This window comes from Ursus maritimus, unplaced genomic scaffold, assembly GCF_017311325.1.
Source record: "Ursus maritimus isolate PB19 unplaced genomic scaffold, ASM1731132v1 scaffold_3, whole genome shotgun sequence".
NCBI lineage: Eukaryota > Metazoa > Chordata > Mammalia > Carnivora > Ursidae > Ursus > Ursus maritimus.
Window position 1 is genome coordinate 143,619 of NW_024425563.1, and position 8,333 is coordinate 151,951.

Consider the following 8,333-nt stretch of genomic DNA (forward strand, 5'->3'; position numbering starts at 1 on the left):
GTTGAGGGAGAGGGAGAGAGATAATCTCAAGAAGATTCCACATCCAGGGTGGAGCTTGACGTGGGGCTCGCTATCACAACCTGAGATCATGACCTGAGCTGAAATCAAGAGTCAGACGCTTAACTGCCTGAGCACCCAGGCGCCCGTCAATTCCTTTATTTTTTAAAACACAATTTTTGTGTTCTTTTCTTAGTGATTCCTCTAGGGCTTGCAATATACGTCATAACTCATCAGATGTATGATGATAAATCTACTTCAGATTTATCTTAATTTATACTGAATTTATTCTAATGAAATACAGAAACTTTTTTCCTATATAGCTTCATTCTTTTCTTTTTTGTGATTATTAGTGTTATATATATTATACGCATATGGTACGAGTCCAGCAATACATTTTAGTGATTATTTCTTTATATAATCGTATGTCTTTTTATTGAAGCTGAGAAAAGAAAGAAATACAAGTACATATCTGTAGAGTTGGTCATATGAACCTTTTTGTTTATTCTTTTTGGTTTTCTTAAGTTCTTCCTGCAGATTGGAGCTATGGTTTGGTGTCTTTTCCTTACTCCAATACAGCATTGTCCTACATACTCCCCCACAGTCCAATGTACAGCTAACGTCCAGTAGATTACATTTCAGTATGTTATTGGCTCAAAAATATAATAATATACTCATATTATTTTATGCAATTATTTTTAATCAATCAAAAGAAACATAGAGAAGAACTATGCAATGTTACCGTATTTTGTATTTTCCTATATAATTATCTTTTTTAGTTCTCCTTTTGCACATACGAATTTAAAATACTATCCACTATCACTCATTTTCAGCCTGAAGAACTTATTGCAAAAAATTCTCTCAGTTTTTGTTTATCCAACAATGTCTTTATCCTGACTTCATTTTTGAAAGATAGTTTTACTGGACTTTGTTTTAGTTTCCACACTTTGAATATGCCAGCATGTTTCCTTCTGGCCTCTATTGTTTCTGAGAGAAGTCAGCTAGTAATCTTACTGGGGTTCCCTTGTTCATGATAAGTCATTTTTCTCTAACTGCTTTCAAGATTTTGTTGCCTTTGGTTGTCAATATTCTGGCTGTGATGTCTCTGGGTGCGGGTCCCTTGGCTTTTATCCTTCTTCCATTTCCTTTAATTTTTTTGGATGAGTAGATTAATACTTTTCATCCTGTTTGGAAAGTTGTCAGTTAGTATTTCTTTAAATATTTTCTCATCTCCTTTCTCTCTCTTCTCCTCTGGTAATCTCATTGCATGCATGATGGTGCATGGAGCCCCGATTTCTCTGCAGCTCTGTTTATTTTTCTTCATCTCCCCCCTCTTCTGAAGTTATATAATCTCTACTGACCTTTCGTCAAGGGTGCTGATTCATTTTTCTGCCAGCTCAGATCTACAATTGAGACTCACTACTAAAGCTTTCATTTGGGTTATTGTAATTTCATCTCCAGAATGTTTATTTCATCCTTTCCAATAATTTCTCTCTTTGTTCATATTCCTTATTTAAGGAGACGTTGTAATGTCTTCCTTGAATTCTTTAGGCATGGTTTCATTTAGTTCTTTGAACATCTTTATAATAGCTGCATTGAAGTCTTTGCTAAGTCGACCATCTGGGCCCCTTCCGAGGTGGTTTCTATTGCCTGTTTTATTACCTTTGTGTATGGGTCACACTTTCCTATTTCTTTGCGTATCTCACAAATTTTTTGTTAAAAATTGAATTTTTGTTTAAAAAAGTTCTAAATACTATGTCGCTGCAACATTCAATACTGATTTTCCCCCCTCGGGCTTGTTGTTTGTTGTTTACTGCTTAGTGCCTTGGCTGGACCAATTCTCTGAAGTCTGTCTCCCAGCCGAATCACCCCCAATGTGCAGCTTCTGGGACCTCTACCCCGATGTTCCCCCCATTGTTTTAATCTTCTAGCCTTGTTACCCAAGTTTCACCTCTGGGTAAATATAAGCCACTTTTTTTTTTTTTTTTTGTAAAAGTCTGTTTTTAAACCCCCTTAGTCTGTTAGATTTTAGGATATTTGCTTTATGATTTCTTCAAGTTTTTATTTCATAACTGGCATGTCCCAGACTCTAGAAATCAACGATTCCATGAGAAATGATAGATGGGTTCCTTCTAGGAAATGTAAAATTTTCCAATGGTTAGGTTTAAGGATGACTTGCTTTAGCCATGATTCAAGTTTGGACTTAGGTTTCAGTTATCTTTTGCTGAGTAACTATCCCAAACTTAGTGATACAAAGCACTTTATTTTGCTCAGCCATTCTGTGGCTCAGACTGTGGACAGGGTGTAGCATGTATGACTGGTCTCAGCTCATCCTGTCTGGAAGGACCTCAATGGGAAGACTCAAGCATTTGGGTTGACTTGAAAGTCTGTGGGCTGAAACCATTGGGAGCTTTCTTAATTCACATATTTAGCACCGGAGCTGGATTTCCATGTGGCTCGAGGTTCTCACAGCATGGCAGCTGGGCCCCAAGAGGAAACGTGCTCACAGGGGACACCAGACAGAAACTGCATGGCATTTTATTACCCAGCCCTAGAGGTCACATCTGTCACTCCCACTAACTTTACTTGGTCACAGCAGCTACAGCCTGCTCAGATTAAAGGGGAGGAAACATAGATCTCACTTCTTAATGGGAAAAACATGGAGAATTTATGGTCATATTTTTAAAACAGACACAACTTGTTTAATACTAAGTTCCCCTGAGAATTATATCTGTGTCTATTACCTTTACATTAACATGGTAAGAAAAAAGAACGCAGAGGAATTTTCAATCACTGAGGCCCATGCCAGTTGAGGCTTAATCAGAAATTATAGTATTAAGCATTATCAGATGTTTGTACCTCAGCAATGATTGCTTTTGCAGAGGGTTTGCAAGCCGGTCACAGTTTTCTAAAAAAAAATAAGATACAGGACAGATGAGTTTTGGCAGGACACCCAAAGAAGGGAGAGGGGAAGTGAAATGGGCAGACCGGCTTCCCTCAGGGACAGCATGCCTTGGATCGAGGGCCCTCAGACAGTGAAGTGTGCACCTGGGGTCCCGGACAGCTCAGAGAGGAAAAAGCAAGGAAAGAAACACAAGAAGTCCCAACGACCTGCTTCAAAATTGTGCCCACGACTGACCCTGGAATAAATGGAGACTTCCCTGCATTCTTGGATGGAAAATCTGCAAATGTTAAGAAACTAGACTTTCTTCTGTCTGGAACATAAAATTATAAACCCTGGCTGTGCCTGTCAGTCCACCCAGGAGATTCAGAGCCATTTTCTTTGGCTTTGTGTGCAGGACCTTCTGGCATAGAGCAGGGCTCCGGGATGATAGTGCTTTCCAGTGACTCCTAGTTATGCAGGAAGAGGGGAAATGCCAAGACTCAAACCTCTTCTTTCATTAAAAAGGCCCAGAGAGGCAAAGTGACTTGCTGACAATCCCTCGGACATGAGGCGCCAATTCCAGCAAAGTCCTTCAGTCTGTAGAGCAAAGGGGTGGAGCGGCGTGGCACGCAGCCGGGGAGGACATGTGGCCTTTAGGCTTGAGGCGCTTGCTGTTCAGTAGAAGCCGGCTGGATGCAAGTGGGCTGGTTAGTACGAGAGGGATACCAAGACCAAGGGGAACATTTGAAAAACACATTCGCAGGGATGGGAGGGCTAGCCTCCTCTGTCCCTCAGTAGCTTTATTTATTTGTTTGCTTGTTTTACTCACTCCTTTGGGTTAAACCCTTGGAGGCTGATACATAAGCCAGAAGTAGAAGGTCACCTGACCACCCATTACCAGCTTAATGCTTTGTGAGATTGAAGCTTGCCCAGTCGAGGGATCTTGGGGAAGAGGACAGGGAAAGGGAAGTGCTCTGAGAGAGTCGGGGGTCAGTGCAGGGAAGACCAGGCTGGCTGGCCCGCAGGGAAGAGATGAACAGGGGCAAGAACAAAGGTGGAGACAAAGAGCCTTCAGGGGAAACTGAACCGTGCCAGCAGCAGAAGAAACACTACCACCAGGAGCAGCTAATGCCTACTGGGTGCTTGCACTGTGCCTGGACCCATTCTAGATTTTCTGTGTGTTTCATCTCATTTAATCTTCACATTAACCTGTGTCCGTGACACTATTATCATCTTCAAGGAGCTGCTAAGGACGTCTTCTGCCTTCTAAAGGTTAAGAAAGCTCAGCAAGATCACACGCAGGGACCAGATAGTGTTGGGGATAAACCCAGGCTGATGCTCTGGTCGAAAACTATGTTCTGCTGCCAACGCAGTGCCAACTTGCTGATTTCCTACTGCCGACCCCGTGCATTATAGTCTTCCAGAAGAAACCTGTATAAATGACTCTCCCTGACACCCGTGTGATAACCAATGCCATAAGAAGGGCAAAGTGGAGGACTATTTTTGGCTGGTGCAAACCCATCTCCACTACTAGAAAATCATACTTAAGTACCAGGCTTAGCATCAGACTGGTTTCAGTTAGTAGATGTTTCTCCAAAATGTCTCCGAGGATGTGACAATGCCAGGAATAGACAACGATAAATCTCCTAGGGCCAACAGCCACATTCCTGCACAGTCCAGCTGCCCAAACGTCTTGTAGATATTGGCCGGAAAGATGTAACTTCCAGAACAGTTGCTTCCACGTCTTAGTCTTTTCCCCTCGGCCCCTCTCCTTGCCAGACATTCCACAAGGAGGGCCCTGTGCTGCGTATAGCATGCGTTTGGTGTCTGAACTGAGCTTGGCTGCAAGCTCAAATAGAAAATAATAATAATTTCTTTGCAAAATGTCTCTCTCTACTGGAAGTAAATAAAACTTGATCTTGGGAGAAGGTCTTCACTGAGTCCTAACAGTTTAACCTTGTTGTGTGAAACTGAAGGGGCTCTGAAGAGAATAAGACCCCAAAGGGGAGAAAAAAGGCCGACTATCCCCCAGTAAATGAGACATTCAGGAAAGGATTTCATCTGAACAGAAATCAGTTAATTTCTTACATCAGGAGTCCAGAGGTACTTTCTGAAACACCTGAGTGAATGTCTCCACTTCATTTTAGTTTTAAACACCAGATTTGTGATGAAAGAAAAGTGCTAACGGGAAAAAAGAATCTATTTTGATTTTCAAATGTAATGTAGAAACAATCCTGATGCTCTGAGCACATGCTAGATAGGAAACACCATGGGGTCCCACCACACGCCCTCAGCATGCACCTCTCCCGGGCATGCCTGCCTCAAGCCATTCTAAGGCTTCACTTGGGACTCTGGGGGAGTCCCTGCCCCAGGAGCACCAGTGGCCCGTGGGACCTAGAAGGCGAGTGCTCGGCGTCCACACCCCTGGATGAGACGGTTGTGAGGTGCGCTCTCTAACACCTCCCAGATATGCCCAGCAGGACTGAGCCCCACTTGTCGACAGCAGCGATGTCCTTGTAAATGACCTTCTGTTCCCTGTCTCTGGTCCCCACTGCCCTGCTAGCACTTCAGCACCTCCCAGTTAAACCCTTGCTCAGACTTTGCTGTGTAGTTACTTGTGATGTGGAAAGAAAGCTGTAATCCCCACTGATGGAGCCACGAACGTGCTGCTAAGAAATGGTGCCTGCTGTTTTCTTCAAGGAGTATTTTGATAGGCTTTCAGTTTTGTAGCATTTTCACTGTCCCTTGAAGTCATGTGAAATGTCTAAAATATAAGAGAAAATCCACCAACTGATTGAAAAGAATCCAAAAAGTTAAATGTTAGAGATCTTAGTCTTTCCCCAAATGGACGTCAGTGTAAACCATTACCTGCTTCTGTTCATAAAGAACTGTCAGGAAATGGAAATATTGAAAGAAATATTTTTTACTCAAAGGGAAGAGAATGTGAAGCCGCAAAACTGCATTAATAAAGGCCATATTAACCCGTTTTTAATGGACTTCTTTAATCTCCTAAATCTACCTTTAATTTACTCTGATTCCCTTTCCTGAAATTAAGGGGCTTGCCACAGGTTGGTTCATCCATTTGGGTGCCCATGAAATCAATGGTTCTTTTTTAAAATAGGCCTTTTCTTCAAGGGAAGGAAGGAAGGAAGGGAGGAAGGAAGGAAGGAAGGAAGGAAGGAAGGAAGGAAGGAAGGAAGGAAGGGGGAGGGAAGAGGGGAAGGGGGAAAGGAAAGAAGGGAGGGAGGAAGGAAAGAAAACAGGTTTATGGGGGCGCCTGGGGGCTCAGTCCTCAAGCATCTGCCTTCAGCTAAGGTCATGATCCCAGCGTTCTGGGATCGAGCCCCACATCGGGCTCCCTGCTCAGCGGGAAGCCTGCTTCTCTCTCTCCCACTCCCATTGCTTGTGCTCCCTCTCTCACTGCCTCTTTCTCTGTCAAATAAATAAATAAAATCTACAAAAAAAGAAAGAAAGAAAGAAAGAAAGAAAGAAAGAAAGAAAGAAAGAAAGAAAGAAAGAAAACAGGTTTATGGTATTTGTAGCAGGCTGGGCTGGACCTTGTCTCTAGATGAACAAATGACATGTGTTCTAAAGTATAATATGGTCTCTGGATAATTGAGGTTTTCTTCTCTGATGACCAGGCAAGGACTTGAATGTGGAGTCCTGGGATTCTCTGTCCCCTAGAATAGACGAGACCAGGGCCTGGCAGGGAGGCCCCAGGCTTGGCCCTTGCTGGGCAGCTCGCTCCACAGTTAGTCTGTTCCACATTTACCCAAAAGTGGCTGGATGAGCCTGTTGGGTTTCAGGGTCAGCTCCTCTCCCGCCCCCAGCTTCCCTCTGGTCTGTCAGAGGGCAGAGGTCCAGTGGGCACCGTGTTAGATTGCCGGCTCCTGCCTTTCTGAGCCCCAGAAAAGAGACATCTTAAAACAAGGAGGGAGTGTGAGGTAGGCATGGGAGTCATAGTCCCTGAAATGAGGTGATTGGGACTCTATATTAGGCCCCACCACCTAATTTCTGAGTTTCTTACTCTCTTCTCAGTTTCCTTGTCACTAGAACAGAAATATTAATAACATTTACTTGATAGGGTGTATGGGGTTTATGCCTGACTTTCTGGCTCTCAGGCGGGGCCTGAGGGAGGTGGCCTGGGAGAGGCAGCAGGTGGCTGGGGAGGACGGTCCCCTCTCGGAAGGGTGCTGCCCTGCTCTGCACCTGCCCGGAGCTGAGATGCTGGCCTCAAAAGTCCCCGTGAACGACATCTTTGAGCACGCATGCTGCCGCTCCTTCTTGCCCAGAGCAGAAATTGGTAACTCAGCGTAGTCCTTGAGGGGTGTTCAAATCCATTCAACACAGCCTTCCCAGAAGCTGCCACCTGCCAGTCACAGACGGCAACAGCAGAGAAGATGAAACCTTGGAGAGTCGTGACTGTCCTCCAGGCCCCATGCCCCCACAGTCAGGCGAGCGGGCGGCACGGGGCCAGGGACGTCTGTCTGGAATCCTGTGCTCTCCCGAAAGCACCTCACTCATCAGCCGGCGGGGGTCTGCACCGTGGCGGCCCCTCGGCCCAGGGACTAGTTATCTGGTGGTGCTGCTGCAGAATTCCCGGGGGGACCTGGGACAGGTGACAGAATCAGGGAGTCCACCAACCTCGAATAATCCCACTACAGCCACCCACACAGTGTCTCTGGAGCGAGAAAACAAATTACCTTTCCCCAGACTGCCTGCCTGCTATGGACGGCGTGGGAAAATCAACACAAGGGCAATTTAATCATCCTCTCTGCATTTTGCTTTTTCAGGAACTCTTCCAATTTCTCCACATTCTATTTTTAATCCTCTCAAACATATTCAACAAGCTGGAAGGACAGTACACTCCATAAAGAAAATTAAAGCAGGATATGACCTGTTTGAAGGATGAAACATTTTAAGTAATCAGCTAAAGTGCTCTCAATTATAAGAAGGAACATTTTTCAGGAGAAATATGGGCTGATTTGTGGATTAACAAATCTTCCCTTTCTGCAGTCACAAGGCGTCCAAGTTGATGCATTTAGCTGTTGTATTGACCATAAAGCATTTGAGTTAAAGCTCAATACTCGTTTTATTATCTACTCACCTCGCTAGCTGTTCATTCTGTGTAACGGGCTAGTTTGTGGGTTTCCTGCAATCATCGGGCGTCTGTCCTCCCCTGCAGACGGTAAGCCCTGTGGGTTCTCAGCAATGTCCTTCACACATCCTGGGTTAATACCTCCTCATTAGTGAAGAGTCGGTTGGACAATTGGGTTTTCCATCTTGTGTGATCATCTGAAGACGGGCTGGTAGGTGGTGGAATGTTGCAGATTAACTCACAGCAAACATGGCCATATTGAAGCCTCTACCTGGTACCACAGGGGGGACAGAAATGTGGGTCATGACCCAAACCTGACAAGTTTACAACCCAACTGAGAGGTGAAGCCATAAA